Source organism: Canis aureus, chromosome 5 (assembly GCF_053574225.1).
Source record: "Canis aureus isolate CA01 chromosome 5, VMU_Caureus_v.1.0, whole genome shotgun sequence".
Lineage (NCBI taxonomy): Eukaryota > Metazoa > Chordata > Mammalia > Carnivora > Canidae > Canis > Canis aureus.
In genome coordinates, this window is record NC_135615.1 from 80,056,690 (window position 1) to 80,073,424 (window position 16,735).

At 52.0% G+C, this 16,735-nt stretch overlaps 1 protein-coding gene and 3 long non-coding RNA genes across 7 annotated transcripts in view; 3 read left to right on the forward strand and 1 right to left on the reverse strand.

The window, feature by feature from the left end:
- Positions 1 to 10,361, reverse strand: LOC144314816 (uncharacterized). The gene is made up of 2 exons (XR_013380671.1): positions 7,094 to 10,361; positions 1 to 6,802 (listed from the first exon to the last, which is right to left on the reverse strand). It is a non-coding gene; the product is annotated as an uncharacterized LOC144314816 (long non-coding RNA).
- The window catches only part of CAPZB (capping actin protein of muscle Z-line subunit beta), a 130,406-nt gene that overhangs the window by 61,203 nt on the left and 52,468 nt on the right, over positions 1 to 16,735 (forward strand). The gene's annotated exons all lie outside the window — the stretch shown is intronic.
- Positions 7,371 to 8,236, forward strand: LOC144314817 (uncharacterized). The gene is made up of 3 exons (XR_013380673.1): positions 7,371 to 7,464; positions 7,545 to 7,679; positions 7,828 to 8,236. It is a non-coding gene; the product is annotated as an uncharacterized LOC144314817 (long non-coding RNA).
- Positions 8,257 to 16,735, forward strand: part of LOC144314819 (uncharacterized) — a 21,415-nt gene continuing 12,936 nt past the window's right edge. Inside the window, exon 1 of the long non-coding RNA XR_013380675.1 lies at positions 8,257 to 10,071. This is a non-coding gene — a long non-coding RNA (uncharacterized LOC144314819). The remainder of the gene's footprint in view (positions 10,072 to 16,735) is intronic.

Here is a 16,735-nt window from a genome sequence, read left to right on the forward strand (position 1 = left end):
TTCAGAACCTAGAAGAAACCTACCTTCCACCACCAAGCTCTGAGATTCCTCCACGTGGTTGTGTCTCAGAGCCAGCAAACTCCATAAACCCCAAGACAGGAGCTTGGAAGTTGATCACCATCTGTCCCCTTGCCCCAACTGCATATTTTCAGTTTCTAGAAGCTTGCATTTCAGCACGGGGAGGAAGAGGCCACACACACCCAGCGGGCATTCAGCAGTGCCTGCTGCCAGGCTTCCTTCGTTTGTTCGCTGTTGCGGAGGTTTCTCCAGCCAAGGCAGTACAAAATCAACCCTATATAATACTGCAGAGGCTTCACTTCCACTTTGAACAGCACAAAACAAAAAAGTCAGCTTTCAAAGAGCTCATCACACCTGTTTTTGAAGTATCTTTCTTTTTTCTTTTATGTTAATTCAGAATAATTTGTCTCAAAATGATGCCCTAGATTAATTGGCACCATAGTATTATTTGAAATACTCCAAAATATTTAAATAAAACCTATAAAGCTATGGGAAATATTGCAAAGAAGTAAAATAAACTAAAATCGGGCCCAAGAGGCCAACTGAGTGACTCTCTTATTTGGCCAGTGCGTTCTGGCTTTGTCACCAGGTCCTCTGTTATATACACTGCACCCCTGTTGTCTTGGATGTGATGACCAGCTGCCAACCATGGCTTATCGATGAGGTGTCTTTTACAGTAATGGTTTGAAAACTTGTCTGTATGCTGTAGCGATACTTAATTCTACTGTATGAATTCAGAGCAATGGTAGTGGGGGAAACATTCCTGCGGGAGACTCGTGTCATTCATAGAGGGGACATCCCAGCAGTCCGCAGGCCATAGTCACAACCATGTGTATGGTTTGGTTTGGTTTGGTTTTTTAAAGAAGCCAATTCTGGCTATTTTATTTTCTATTTTTTAAGATTTTATTTATTCGTGAGAATGAGAGACAGAGACGTAGAGGGAGAAGCAGGCTCCCTGCGAGGAACCTGATGTGGGACTTGATCCCAGGGCACTGAGCTGAAGGCAGACGCTCAAACAGTGAGCCACCCAGGTGTCCCACCGTGTGTGTATTTATAGGCCCCCACAGTCCCAGTCAGGAGGCAGCTGTGTGACACAGCTGGGTGAGGGGGTGTGAGCTTCTGCAAAGTGAGGAGGTTTCTTGAGGTCAGTGGTCCTGATGAGAGAGGCAGCGACAGAGGCCCTTGTGAGGGAAGGGAGGAAGGTGGATTTAAAGACATGGTAGGTCCTGGCTGACACAGACGTGTGAAGTGAGTGTGAAAGAAAGAGAGGGTTGAAATGGGAGGCACACAAGCCTCTAAATGTGCAGAATCAGGTCAGAACCCAGAGCCAGGGAGGCGTGAGGGATGTGGTGGCAGGCCCCATCTACAAGGACAGTGGCCCCTCTGCTCCAGCTGCTTGCTGTTGCCCTCTGGGGACAGCAATGGTCCTCTGTTACTTATTTTCAGACTTTTCTGGAAAAGCCATACATTTGGAGTTTGACATGAGACCTCTTGGTTTTTCAGTGTTGGCCCAAACATTGAATTGGTTACATCTGATTTTGTGCAGAGTGCAAGTTGGGAGGTGAGGTGGGTTGGGCGGGGTGTTTAGCAAAAGCAGTCCTAACTGAGAAATGGTGAAGTGCGCAGTTGGACAGTAGCGAGGGGTCCTTGAGGGTCAGGGGGGTGGCTTGAACTTGAGGCGGTGGTCATTGCCGCTGTTCCCCACTCACTGAACCTCGCGTGTGCCACACTTGGTGCGTGGTTTGCTTGCTTGGCCTGATCTGACCCATACAATGCTGTATTGCTTCGTGTTTCTCTCAGTCGGAGATTTTTTGTTTGATCCTATGGGGCAGAGGTGGGCAAAGGATGAAGGTATGATCAGATCCCTAATTGGGTCAGTGGCAGAGGCTTCTTTGTCTTTCAACTCAGCGTGAAAGCATGCTTGGCTGAGTGTAAACTTAGTGTGCCGATTTAGCTATCACTGTATTTTAGAAATCAGCCAGAGAAGAAATGATAAGCGAATTTTTCTCAGACCCTTGGTGTTCGACAAGCTATTTTGTTCTTATGGCAACTGAAGTGTATTTTCTCTGCGATCCCCCTCGTCACTCTTTATTTCAGAGAGGTGCACGGAGCTGCTTTTATGGGCACCTGGTGAGCTGCTTCCTTCGCCGGGTCTGGCACTTGTACTTGGGCTCGGCATGAAAAATCACAGCACTGATGCTGAGTGAAGGAGAACCTTGGGAGAACCTCACCCTCAGCCGCACACTGGGTGTGAGCGCTCAGCCCTGACGTGCCAGTTTGCAGGACGCTCCTTGGACTCCGGTCGAAGTGCCACCCTGTTCCTGTCCCTGATAGGGGACGTGCCGTGTGGCATCCTGTCGGTTATGGTTAGAACCACGCTGCTCTTCCCCTTACAACTTTGTCTTCTGCAGAACGTGGCAGGCGAGGGGTTGGAGGTGACATGGGGTTGCGGGTTCAACACCCCTAACAGTTATTGAACACCTGCTGTGTGCCCAGAACGGAGCTGGATGCTGTGGTTTGTGTTAGTACCTCAACTGATTTTCAGTCTCCCTTGAGTGTACCTAGGACGACCTCACCCTTTTTCCTCCCTCCCTCCCTTCCTTTTATTCAAAAGAGACACAGAGAGGCAGGCTCCCTGTGGGGAGCCTAATATGGAACTCAATCCAGGACCCCCCAGGATCACGCCCTGATCCAAAAGCAGATGCTGGACCACTGAACACCTAGGTGCCCCACCACCTCACCTCTTTTAGATGATTTGGATTTTATGAGGAAGAAGCCAAGGAGCACAAGGAGCCCCAGTTCCTTCTGTGGGGTAACTTGCTGGGCCCCTGGGGGTGAGCCCCTCACACCCAGAGCAAGAGATTAAATACCGTGTGTCTTCCTGATGTGTCCCTCTGATCTGTTAAGGGGAAAACTGTTAAATATTTCATTAGTGATCTAAAACATAAAACAACTGTTTTATAGAGAATAATTTAGAGTTACTGTAATTGAAAACAACAGCAACGCTAGAGACCTGAAAGAGGTGCCCTCCTTAGGGCCAGGCCTCGTGGGATTAGCAGTTTGTGGGATTGATTAGCAGTTTGTGGGATTAGCAGTTCGCTTTTGTCCGCTGCTCCGTGGGGGGTGGGGGGGTTGGCCCCTCAGCTGCCCCTCGAAGGTTGTGTGGAGGCCAGCCTTGGCCCCCTCTACCTCTACCTCCTCAGGCTGAACAGGAGGCCACAATAGATTCCCATCATCCAGAATGGGCTGGGGAATGGTGTTCTCCTTAATTTTTTAATTTGAAGTATGACGAATGTCAGAATGGAAATGGAGCATGGCTTTTCACCGAATTGGGATCTGGTAAAGCACACCTCGTTAAAACTATACTGACATGCTTCAAAAGCCAGTTTTTGATTAATGGCCTTGCTTCAAGGTCCTTGCTATGCACCGTAGTGTCTGAGGGGCATTTGGGCTGGTTTTGTACAAGATCCTATGACCAGTCCTAGAAATTACTTCTTTGAATGTTTTCCTTTCATTGCTGCTGTTTTTCTTCTGTTTGCCCTGGGAATGACGGGGCGGGGGTCTGTTTTGTTTTTAACTGGGTCTGCAGAATTCCGTCGTTAAGAGTTGGTGCTGAGTGTACTCCTGTGTCTCTGAAGTTCACTTGCAGTTTTATTTCTTCCCAGGGCTGTGATTTCAGAAAACTCACACATCTAGAAGCAGTGTGTCCAGGCCTTTGTTTCACGTGATCTGGGCTCAGTCAGAGGTTTTCAGAGCAGCGAATGCTCCGCTCGGTGCAAATTGCAGTCATTCCTCCCATGCTCACCTGCCTAAAATAATGAAGGGGAGGTAGTTGTTTTTGAGAAAAGTCTCCAATTTTAAGACTGACAAGAATGTTTGGATTTGCCAGCATTCTCCATGAAGGGAATGGCCACGCTTAGATGTTGGAGCCAGAGAACCGTAGGGGAATTTATCCGGTCCACCAGTGGTCCGGTTACAGAGTAGTATTAAAGAGAAATGTGGCGTATGCTTGGCAGCCAGGCCAAGGCAGCCCAATTTATCATGCCAGATGAGCTTCCCTTTTTCTTTTTTCTTTCCAGCATCAGGGCTCTTGCTGCCTTGGGATTATGGTGCATGCTGGGATAGATGGGAAATGACCTTCTCTTGCACATGGCCAGAACATCATTTTATTACATATGAATCCCATTGTACTAGAGCGAAGCCGACTGAAATCCATTGTTAAGCCCTTTCAAAAATACCCACTCATCTGTGTGGGCCAAGAATCCTATGATGTTTAGATGTTCCCTTGGCTTCTTACACTTTGGCCTTCTAGGGCTTTACTCGGTGCACTGGCAGTAATAGCTGAAACTTGGCTGGCGTGTATTTTAAGCCCCAAGCCGAGGAAGGAGTTTGTTTCTGCAAATTGGCACCCAGCAGGCCATCCGTCCTTTGCCCTTTTTAAGAGCAGACCAAAAATAGCCCTAAATCGTTTTAACCAGGCAGGAGAGTTTTTGCGTGCAAATATTAGTCGTTTCATGTTTAACTCTTTCTCTCTCTGCTGTAGCCACCCAAAGGTACACCTTGGGGGGTGTCCCCAGACCTTACTCCAGGCCCGGGTTTTGGTGGGGGGATGGGGACTGCAGCTGGGAAGAGCCCTGAGCCATGCTGGCCAGGCCTGTGGGTTAGAGGTGGAGGAGGTGCCCTGGTGGTTGGACGGGGGAGCTGGGAGCCTGCTGGGATTTCGTGGTGGCATACCCTCTTTGTAGCAGCTGGCATTGCCTTCCAGAAATCGAAAGGGCCAGCTGGGTGCAGGGTTTTGCCCTGCCAGCCTCAAACGGACCTGTACTTTGAACGACTTGCTAGAAATTGTCCACCTCTCAAGCAGCATGAGGGCTGCAGGGTATGTGCAATCCTTCTCGCCTGACAGGTCAGAGGCCTGGGTGCACAGGGGGCCCCGGCAAATGAGCCAGTGGAGACCTACTGCCTAAGTCTCTGAAAACCTGCGCTCCGTGAGGCAGCCGGTGGACCACACCCTCACATTTGTGATTGCTGAAATAAAGGCGAACGTTGTATTTAATGGTTCATTAATATTATCTGTCTGATTTCTGCTAAGCATCATTACTCAGCTTTCAGTCTTTAATGGCGGAACCAACGAGTTCTGTAAATTATCCTTCCAGTGGTAGCTTGTGTGGAACCAAGCACCGAACTCAGCTCTGTCCCCAGGTGGTGAAGACGTGCTGGGCCTGGGGACCAGGGTCCCTCCTGCAGTCCAAGATGACCCAGTTTTATCTGTGCCCTGCAATGAGGAGGCTTGTGTTTTCTTCCTGCCTGACTTGCTGTTTATCTTCCCCATTTATTTATTTATTTTTTGATCTTCCCCATTTAAAAGTGGTCTCATACCAGCATTTCTTCCTCCTTTGTTGCAAAGATGACCTTTAAAATGTCTTCTCCTTTCTAAAGTGGTCTGAGTTTAAGCGGTGAAAAGTTAATGGATTCAGACCCACATTTCCTGAGCAGCCCCTCTGAGTCGGGCACTGTGCACAGCCCTGGGAAGAAATGCAGCCTTTATTCCCTGGCCGTCCTTCCACAGCAGAAAATGCCAGGATCCTAAAACTTGACCCCTGTTGAGAATGACCTTGGCTGGGTTCTCAGCCGATTGTTCTTCACCCGTAATTGGCTCCGAGGAGGGCTGTCAGAAGCTGCAGAACTAAGTTATTCTCTGTATAAGAATTTCACTACACAGTTCGTCAAATACTCTTCCAGGTGCCGGGGCTCCGGGATGAAAGGCCTGGCTCCACAGGGCTGGCATTTCGTGGAGAATGTAGGGAAGACTTTGGGAAGAAGGAGGACTTGGCCGTGGCCAGCTTGGCACTCTGTGCCTTCCAAGCAGATACCCAGCCGGCACTTTTGTTGGTCTTTGCTGTTGAGTAAAGGTGGCCCAGGCTCCTTAGGGGTGTGCCCAGCCAGCCGGTGCCCTCTCCCCTGCCTGTCTGCTGGCCACCCTTCACCTGGCCCCTCCCTGTGTTCCTCAGGTTCTTCCCCCGAGAGCAGTCCTGGCAGTTACCTAGATGCACGTCTCTGGAGTTTGGGGGCACAGCCCAAAGTGGCTGCCTGGAATGGAGGGTTTTATGTTTCTTCTCTTTAAATAATTACATTCCAGTCCATAACATGCCCACATGATGTCAGACATTTTAATATAAAATAAATGCTTTCTGCCCTGAAGCTTTAAGTCAAAGTTGAGATTTGGAGAAGTTGGCCTTTCCTGCCTGGGGCTTGGGGAGTAGGCCTCCCAGCTGGGCATCATCTTCCCCCTGCTGGGCACCCATCAGCTGAGCTGGGGGTAAGGGGCCACCATGCATAGGGCTGGGGCTGGGGCATGCTGGTTTCGGAGCCCTGTGCCAGCCTGCATTCGCTGGTACCGAGGGAAGTTCCCTGTGAGTTTGTGTCAGGGGTGGGGGACCTTGGGTTCCATTCTCCCTTTTGGCCTAGGGTCTGCCTAGGGTCTGCCTAGGATCTGCCGGGAAGTTTTCTCTCCTAGGCCGGATATTGTTTCTGGAGCAGGAGCTTGGGAACAGATCGAATAATTAGTAATTATGCAAAAGCCCCTGTACAGTTTCTGTTGGACTGATGTTTCTGAGCTTATCCTGAGCTTCCCTACAGGCGACACTGAGCTGCAGTTCCCATTTTACAAGGGGAAAAGCATTCCAGCCAAGGGCCTCCAGCAGTATTTTAATGAACTCCATTCCTTGGAAAGTTGTGGTGAGCCTTTTCATGCAAGCGTTCTTGCTCTTAGAATGGACTGCAGCTGTGGAGAGTAAAAGCGAGGGAGGGGAGAGAGCCACCCCTGGAGCGAGGTGCTGCACTGGCCCCTTCCCCTGCCTGGGGCGGCCTCTCCAGAGGGAGACGGCCTTCCATGACCCCAGCCTGTTGCTGAGCGAGGACCCTGCCACCTCACGACGCGGCCTCTGATTGTGCCAAGGTGACAGCTAGGCAGCCCTTGTAAACTAGGGCAGAATGGCATTGTGGACTTGGAAAGGGAAGTGGGACTCCCTGGGCTGCCCTCCCCTGACCTCCCTCAGAGATATCCCACACACACCCCAAAGGTCTTTGATATTCCGATGAGCCCAGTTATACACAACAGAAGAATGGGCCCTCCTTTGATCCAATAAAAATGAGATGGATTGCCTCCTGCAGGAGCAGCCCAGACAATGAAAACTGGAAGCCAAGTGAGTGAAGGAGAACTCGGGGGTCATTTGCTTTCCTTTGGCGCATGTGTTCCTTGGGGGGCCGGGACCATTTCCAGGAGACTAGTGAGGTGTTCACTGGTTCTGAGCAGTTCTAGAACAGTGATGGAGGATGACTCATAATGGCCAAGGGCTCAAAATTCTCCAGAACTAGGTTATGAGAAAGCAGTCTCCTGTCACTGCTAATGTCAACCACCCGGTTCACTTTGGTTATTTTTCAGAGGTAATTTTAAAGTTCTAGAGATTTTGTGTTTGGGCCCAGATTGAGAAGTTGACTCTCTCCTCTTTTCATTCTTCCTAAAGTTGCTTGCAGTGAAATGGCGTGGGAAAATAGCTTTAATGGAGACCCATCAGATGTCAGAAGCACTGATATGTATGGGCCACATTATTGTACACATGATCTGTCACCTGGTTTCATCTTCTCAGCCCCTCTGTAAGGTGAGGACAGTGAGGATGTCCCATACCCGATGTGTCATCCAGGGGAAAGTTAATTCCAGTGCTTGTCCACTGGATTATGGTCTTAGAAAATGAAAACATGACGGTATGTCATTTCTCGTACGTCTTGTTGCTAAAACTATCTTTTCAGGTGAAACTGTAAAAGAAATGTGTGACGAGGGTGTGCTAGTGGCCGTGGAGCTTGTAAGTGCCTGAGGAGCGAAGCCTTCATAAACTTCTCTTCCTGCCTCTCCTGATTTGAAGCTCCATCAGAGCTTGGGGCGGGTAGAAACCACTACCTGATTGCTGCTATTTGGGCCTGGCTGTTCGGAGCAGTAGATGTGATGGGAATAGCGGTGCCGAGGTGACGCCGTCAGCAACTGTCTCCCAGTACACGCGCTCATATTCCTGTGTCCGCATGCTCACACACACATACTGTGTCCTTTAAAACACCGTTCTGTCCAAACACAAGAGTGGGCCACTATTTCTTCTTTCGGTTAATAAAGTAAATCTAAAAATTTTAGAAGTTCTTGGCACTGCAAGAACTAAAGGAATGGGTCCATTAGGTGGCTACATTTATTTGCTTGATTTTCTTTATTCATGAGAGAGGAGAGAGGCAGAGACACAGACACAAGGAGAAGCAGGCTCCCTGCGGGATGCCCAATGCAGGACTCCATCCCAGGACCCCGGGATCACGACCTGAGCCCAAGGCAGATGCTCACACTGAGCCACCCAGGTGCCTCACGTGGCTCCCTTTTAATCAGACATACCAGGATCAGCACACAACCCAGCACAAGCCACTTGGGATACAGGAAGGACCTGGGGTGGAAGGACAAGATCCCTCTGGTGGCAGCAGGACAGTGGAAGCTGCAGGGAAGCCTGGTGCCCCGAGCAGCAGGTGGGCCATGTGTGAAGGCCCCACGGAGCTCAGAACCTGGGGCGGAAGCCAGCGGAGTCGGTCCGCATGGCAACGGGCCCGTCACATAAGCAGTTAGGATGTCTTATAAGTGACATTTACGTTTCACTTGAAGAAACAATGGAATATTCAGTCAGATGGCTGACACAACTAAAAATGTCGAAGGCCAACAAGTGAAGTGGCTCTTGCCCGTCACGTGCTCCTCCCCGTCCCGGGCCGACCTGAGTGGACAGGCAAGGAGCAGAGGCAAGGCCTTGACGGTGTTCGGTGCTGGGTTGGGGGACGCTTGTTCCTGAGGCGCAGAAAGAATGCCGAAAGGATGGCTTTGACCACATGCGATTTTAACTTAAAAGCTGAAACAAAATGAAAGGCCCAAGAGCAAACTCTGGAAAGTATTTGCCGCTTATGATAAAGAATGTTGAGAAAGCGCCTTCCGAGGTCATCAGTGTTGTTCCCGCTGGACAGAAGCAGCAGCGGGGCCTGGGCGTCTCGGCCAAGGTCACCAGGTGGCCATGGTGGAGCCAAGCTTTGGACCCAGGGCTCCCAGCTGCTGTGTGCTGTCGCCGTTGATAAGGAAAGTGAGAATGCTCTGTTGGAACAGAGAGCCAGGTACACAGGTGAGTCACAGAGGGAGCAGGGCAGGGGTCTCGTACACATCCTCTGCGTCCTTCTCAGAGGAGTGCAAAATGAAACAGGAGAGGACGGCTAGAAAAGTCACCCTCACGGATGACCTGGCTTTTTCTGCCTCGTGGATGGATTGAATTTCCTCTGGGATGCGACCTGCACAGTGCCTGTCATGAAGTTGGTCAGCTCACCTTGATGAGCTTCCTGAGGAACAAAGACCATGAGCAATGGGGTAAACAACATGGCCTACTCTGCCCCATAGGAGCTTCACCATCCACATTACTAGAGGTTCTGAGAAGTCCTGCAGTTAACAGCAACAACATTTCCTTGAACCCAGCATTTCTCTAGCTCACTTTCATGGACTCTGCTTTGGAAAACATTGGTTTCCTAGAAAGGTTCATAACGTGCATATCAGATGACCTGGGTTCCAGACCCTCTTTGGCAATGGCCATAAGTTTGATGTTAGCCAAGCTTACAATTTTGGTGACCATCTGGTAAAATGGCATACAAAGAACACAGCTTTCCTTGTGGTTTCTTCATATAGAGAACTGCTTCAGAGAACTTCTGGCTCCTTCAGTAGGGAGGAAAGAGGAAGGTGGGGAAAAACCACTGTGTACAGTAAGCAAATCTTATCAGAAGTCAGGGACCCTGGGTCTTAGCGTTGGGTCTGCTGCTGTCTTCTCTGTGATAGGTGGGTCTCTCAGGGTCTCCTCTCTGAAGTGAGGGCCAGATGGTCACAGTCTCAGAACCTGAGTCCCGTTGCCTGGAACTAAAAGATCATCACCATGGATACTGTTGTGTTGTCATCACTACTTTCAGGACCCCTTTTGCTGGCATAAGAGACATTTCTGTAAGGTTTGTGACCGGATAACCTGCCTTGTACAGTGAAAATGTGGAGAGAGCCGAGCAGGTGGGGGGCCTCTGGCAGATGCCCCCGGAGTTGGGCTGGCTCCATTGCCTCTGCAGCTCACGTCTGTGGGTGGAGTTAGGCTGACTGGGACTTGAATCCCGTTCCGTCATCTTCCAGCTTTGAGAGCGCAGGCAGGTTGCTTCACCTCCCAGATTGCTCCGGCATACAAGATCTGGGTCAGAAAACCCCATTCCTGGAGCACTTGGGAGGGTTTGGGATGTGTGTCACATGCTGCTGTACATGACAAGTGGTTAATAAGTGCTGGCTTTCCAGGACCTGTTGCTAACCCCTGGGTTCCACCAGCCTGGGGGCCACACCCCGACGCCCCAGGCTGCCTTCTGTGTGCACACAGGTGGATGGTCCCAGTCCTGATTTTCATGGGGTGGGGGTGTCATAACCAGTGTGCCCTTGCAGGGACTTGGTATGTTTAACCTGACAGGGGGGAAGGAGGAGGTGAGAAGGCCTTCCACTGAGGCATCTGTCTTGAAAACCATTCCCCTACCTTCTGTCAACTCCTGACGGGATGGAAAGCGGGAAGACGCCATTGTCATTGACCCCAGGGCCAGCAGAGCAGCTCAGAGTCAGATTGGCAGGCCAGTGTCGTTGCCAGGAAGGGCAGCCGTCGTTCTGCAGAGTGGGATGATGGACTGTCCGGCAGAGGGGGGCTCCCGGCCTGTGTGAGTCTTCTCTGCTCATCATGCTGGTGGCTTGGGTGGGCGCTCTGCTCCCTCCTTCAGTTCCCTGAATTCATAATGCTCAGTCCTTTCTTGGGAAGGCCCGGTGGGAAAGCTACACAAAGTGGCTGGGTGGTGGGACAGGTAGGGAGTGTGATCTGTCCAAGGACCGGCTGGCGGATCCTCAGGGCCCTAGGTCACTTCAGCCATGCAGAGGTGCCACGTAGGCCCCTGGCTGTCATCCAGGGCCCTTCTCTGTGGTCCAGTTTCCTGCTCTCTCTGCCTCTGCCTCCTTCCGTCCCATCAGGGCTGCTGCTCTCTTGCCCCAGCCTGAAATCCCTATCTCTCATCTGTCCCATTCCTCACTGCCATTGTGCCCCCCAGGCACCCCCTCCCCAGTCTGAGAACCAGCCCCCGCGTCCGTGGCTCCTCCAGGGTCAGCCCACAGTGGGCCTACCCCTTCCAGGGCTCTTCCCCTTCATCCTCTCCCTAGTCTGTCTGTCATGGTGGGGAGGCTGCTTGAGCACCTCGCCTGCTACCACGTGTTCCTGGCAGACATGCCTGTGAGGGGCCCCCAGCCACAGTGTGGATGATAGGGGTGGGCTTGCAATAGTACCCGTTTATTTTGCACATGTCCTTGGTTACTGAGTGATCTCCCCCCACCCACGTACCCTTTATGCGTCCGGCCACAGAAGCCTATTTCAGCATGCTTGTGGAGGTGGAGCTCCTGTAAAGTTCTTGGTTGGGAAGTTTTAGGGCACCTATGAGTCTGACACTGGGTCCCTGATACGGTTGAGCACCTGAAAGCTTGAAGGCCCAACCAGACTGTGTTCTCATCCTCACCATGTCTGAGCTGGGTGACTTCTGAGCCATGGGGGGTGGGGGCTGCTGATGACACTGCCCTTGGAAACGAGATGTGGTGTTTGGAAAGCTTCTGGAACAGTACCTGGCATAGAGAAAGGGGTTCTCACCCAAGTCTGGTGCAGCCATCGTGCGGATGAATGAAAGCTCTGCTGCTTACCTGTTGGTTAGTTGGTAACTGTCAGATGCTTCTCTTGACCCTTCCCATGTTTATTTAAAATACACACCACATCTTACAGGTGAGGAGACCAAGAGAGGCCTAATTAGGTGGTCAGAGCCTCACAGCTAATTACCGAGTAGCAGGGTCAGGCCATTGGACTCAGAGGCCTAGTTTCCTCCCACCATGCTGCCTGTGTGCACAGCTTCTCCAGGAGCAGTTTCCTCCTCGTGCTGCAGGTCCTCACCCGACAGCAGACTCTGAATGCAGATATCACCCCGGTAATTAGTGCCAGTAAGAAGTTGTTCAGTCCTCACAAAGTGGAGCTTTCCCCTTCCCATGTTGAACAGGAGGCCTATTTGAGCCTCCCATTGTTAGAGACCAACTGCTGGTGGAGGCAGCCCTGGTGGAGGCAGCCCGGGTGCTGATCACGTGACCCCAGGTCTGTGTGCCGCCACCGAGTAGTACCCCTCCTTGGTCCTTTTCTCTTGGGAGGTTGGAGGCAGGTGCCTTCCAGCCCCCCAGAGGCTTCCCGTTTGCTTGCATTAAGGAATCAGCGCTCTAGAAACGGTGCAGGGGTGAAGAATGATTCCACCCTCCTTTTTTGGGGTCACTGGCCCTCATCAGGCGGGACACTTTTTATTCATTAGTCAGGAGGTTTGCGGTTGCCGCATTGCCACATCTGTTGCTGCCTTCCTGGGCCCGTTGCGCTCACAATTAAGGTTCATTAAAGACCCTGTCAGTCACAACAGGCATAGAACCTGCCTTTGAGAGGCCTCTCGAAGGGGCTGTCCCTGTGCCCTCCCCTTTGCAAATGATCACCGACCAGATTCTGGATGTGTGGTGTACCGGGCAGGGGGGACGGCGCTTGTGAAACTCCAGACTCTCAGGTCCTTGGGGGCCTGTTACCTTGTGTGTAATTGAAACCTTCACGCCAGGACCAGAATTGATGTTACAGATGGTGCTGGTAGGAGTTGTGTCAGATGGAGGCTTTGGAAGAAGTATCTGACAGCAGGCCGCTCGAGGAGAGATCCGGGGCCAAATACAGAAGAGATTTAATTATCGTTAATCTGCCTCTCTCCTCTTTCTGGAATGTGTAGGCACACTTAATTACTACTGACTGGAAGCTAAAATAACAGTCTGGGTTCAGAACAAAACCCTTTAGGAGATTTGCCCCAGGCTGGAAATGATTATTCTTCCTACAAGTGGATTTCCCCTCATTCTGACCATGCCGAATGCAAGTAGGGAGTAAGGGGGGGGGGTGTTGGCCCTGGAAGGTCTCTCAGTGTTCCTTCCCCAGCGTTTTCACGCCTTGTTTCACTGACCTTCCCACTTGTGAGCTCTGCTTGCTGGGGAGCCCCATCTCCAGGCCGCGTCCCTCAACGGGGCCCGGCTGACCTGCACTGCTAGCGCCCAAGGGCCCTCTGGCTCCGGAGCGCCTGTGGAATAGTAATGCTGCTCATCCGTATCCCGAGTCTACGCGGTGCCCGGCCTCATGGATGATGCTAAATAACTAGTAGATGAGCCAGTCACCCCACCCGGCCCCAGGCTTGGAGAGAGGACTCTCTGTCCATACCTTCTAAGCTGTGTAGTCTGAGGAGGGGCGAGGACACGGGGCAGAAGTGCCACGTGAAGCTGAAACGCAACTCAGGAGGCCTCAGCCCCACGGGGTCAGCGCAGGGATCGCGGTCGGTGCTGGCGGCCCCAGCACGGGGCAGTGCAGAGGGGCAGCAAACCCAGCAAGTGAGCTGGGTCTGGTGCACCCTGAAGACTGAGGTGACCTTGAGGAAGCCGCTTGGGCTGTCTGTGCCTCTGTTTCCCCATGTGTACCATGCAGGGAGTTGTGAATTCACCTCATTCTCAGAGGGCAGCTGGGAGGATTAAAGGGTGTGCTGGGGCATCGTGGGGTGCTGTGATGAGCGCTCCATGGGCCTTGCCAGCTGCTGTGATGGAGAAGAATACGTTGGCACACTTGCCTTGGCTTCTGTGCCAAGTAGTGAGTGCAGGAGAAACCCGTGACCTGGAGCAGCTCGCCTGTTGCAGTCCGGCTGTCCCTTAAGGACGGCTGTGTCCCCTCTCAGAGCACCCTGCATTTTCTTGTATGGCAGGTGGTGGGCGAGTGCTTCTTGATCAGGCTCTGGGGAGGTGGTGCTGTCTTCTAGCCAGGAGGGGGGTGGCGTGGTGAGTGGGCTTTAATGCCCTCGCCCGTGGTGCTTGACCTCTTCTTGGGTCTGGGCAGCTAAAGCATGACGACAGGGCTCGTGGAAGAGCTGGCTCTGGGAGTCTAGCACAGAGGCAGGCCCCAGGAGCATTGGGAGCAGCTCGACAGCCGGTGGAGTCATGGTTCCAGATGCCCCAGGGTGTCACCTCTAAGGAGTGCCTCCCACCCCCTCCATCCTGTCGGCTAAGGGCGTATTAATCACTTAGCGCCGTTCGGTGGACGTTTATTGCTCCTACCCTTCCCTGGGTTACTGGATCTTTCTAACAGCCTCTGGACCTCCCTGCCTGTAGTCCTCCACCTGCCCCATCTCCCTCTCGGCAGCCAGAGTCATCTTTCCAAAATGCGCTTTTCATCATGACCCTCCACTGCCCTCTGACTCCATACTGTTATCAGGATCAAGCCCAGAGAACATTCTGGGTTTAGCAAAACTTCTTGATCTGGCTGGCCCATCCCTCCTCTGTCCCCCTCCCCCCACTCCTGAGGCCCTTCCACTCCAGCCATACTGATCCACTAGGGTTTCTCAAAGGTCCTGTGCCCTGTAGTGTTGGGTCTTGTACTCTCCCTTTACTGGGAACACCTCTCCACAGCAGCTCTGCTGGTCTTTCAGACCTCTGCTTGGGCCTCGTTCCCCCTACTCTGTGCCTTGGTCACCGCAGCCATGGGAGTCCCCTGTACTCTCCATTGGATTAATTATGTGACTTTCACTGGCTGCTAAGCTGAGGGCAGAGATCTTGTCTGCTCTGGTCACCTTTGTATCCTCAGTGAAGGCGTGCTCAGGCCCCTCCTGCGTGCTGGAGCCTGTGCTGAGGCACTGGGGTCAGAGTGTAAGTAAGATACTGTGTGTATCTGAAGAGCCCACAGCCCTTGGTGATGGGTGGGTTTCAAGGAAAGCTGCTTGGAGTAGATGGAGTCTGAGACAGGGTGATAGAAGGGAGCTAGCTGGACACAGAGTAGGAGCGCATGTTTGTGCCCAGATTAGGATGTCAAGCCTTGGGCATTGGTGAGTCCCTTGCCCAGAAGTAGGTGATGGGATGCACTGCGGTCCTCCTGAGGATCAGCTGTTGGTTGCCACTCAGACTTTCTGGTTGCATAATGGAAGAGACAGACAGCCATTGATTTATTGTTTGTGATTTTAAGGTTAGAGCTGGGAAACGTGTCTCTTCCCTACATTGCTCCCCAAGCCTCCCTGCCTCTCGAAGAGCCACCATCGGTCCTTTCCTGGGAAGCAGTGACCTTGCTGGTCCTGTTGACACTGTGCGCTCGCTCAGTGGAACTGCCAGCACCACCTGCCTTTATCATGTCTGACCTCAACAGGGACCTTGGTCTTTCCCAGTCAGATCTTTCAGGCTCTCCATCACCTGGTGTCTTCCTCACAGCTCTGGTTGGTAACAGCTGCTGCTCCCAAAGGAACCCAAAGTAGGCCTCCGGCTTTCTGTTTTTCCTGAGCACTTGGGTTTTGGTGGAGAAAAGGGGCGCAGAGCCTTTACCTTTATTTCTGATCCTTGTCACCTTTCTAACTTAGACTTGGGAACATCTTATAACTGCTAGGGGGCACAGGCTGTCCTCCAAAGTAGAGCTAAAGCATCGGTTTAAGAAGACTGTGCCACAGTGCTGCATCGGACATCACAATGTCCCAGAAAGAAGAGTAGAGACATAGGTGTTGGCTGTGTGGGAAGAACCACTGTCTCCTTCGCCACTTGGGAGTCAAAGAGGCATGCGTTCCCTCTGTAGGGAGCTGGAGGGGGGGGATATCATTTTTCTATTTTATTACAGATCCTTTGTCCATGTGCAAGATATTTAAATCCATGAGAAATGCTTGTGAGGTACTGTATAATAACATGCAAACAAGAACTGCAGCCCCAGGGTCCGAGGGGCTTGCTTGTTTTCCCTAGAATTCTGTTTCTGCCCTAAAACACCTTGATGGAAGAGCTTTCCTGTGTGCTGTGGAAAGAGCCCTTAGGAAGGGGCAGGTCCCACCTGCCTCCTCCCAGGCCAGGGCATCGTCCTCTGTTGCTCCAAGGGACCGATTGCCAGGACTCCTGAAAAGGTGACAGGGACAAGACCAGGGGCTTCACTCTCCACGAGAGTGTCAAGCAGAATGCGAACTTGTTGGTCACCCCGTCGGTTTCCACGTTCTTTCCATTCCGGAGATCCGGGGAAAATCTGCCGACGCTCCACAGGCTTTGCAAATCTTGCCCTAATTAAAGGGCTGCCCAGCTGTGCGCACAGCTCCTCTGCCTCAAATCTCTGCCCTTTTGTGTTTGTGTTTAAAATTCCATCTTTCCAAAAAGTTTGCCACTCAGCAAGTCTCCTTGCAAGCCCCCACTTCTGTTTGGGGAAAGTTTTCTCCTCTGGTTTCTGTTCTGTGTGTGTACGGGAAGTTCAGGTCTCTCTGAGGACGTTCGTGCAGGTGCTCTTCTGTGGTCATTTTTGTTAGCCTTGACGTGTGTGTCTTGCCACAGCTCTGGGAGGTGGCAGTGGGCGCTCCTGGCGTCCGAGCTCTTGTACTCCTGGACACATGAGGGACTGGAGTAGCACTTTGGTTTTCTTCTGGACAAAATGAACAAAAGAGCTTAATCCTCCTGTGATTCTGGTTAGTGGGTGGGCAGTACTGCAGGATCAGGGAAGTCCTTCCGAAGGAACCTGACCTAGAGCAGCGTCAGGTCCGGTAGCAGGAGGCTGCGCTGTCCCAAGGT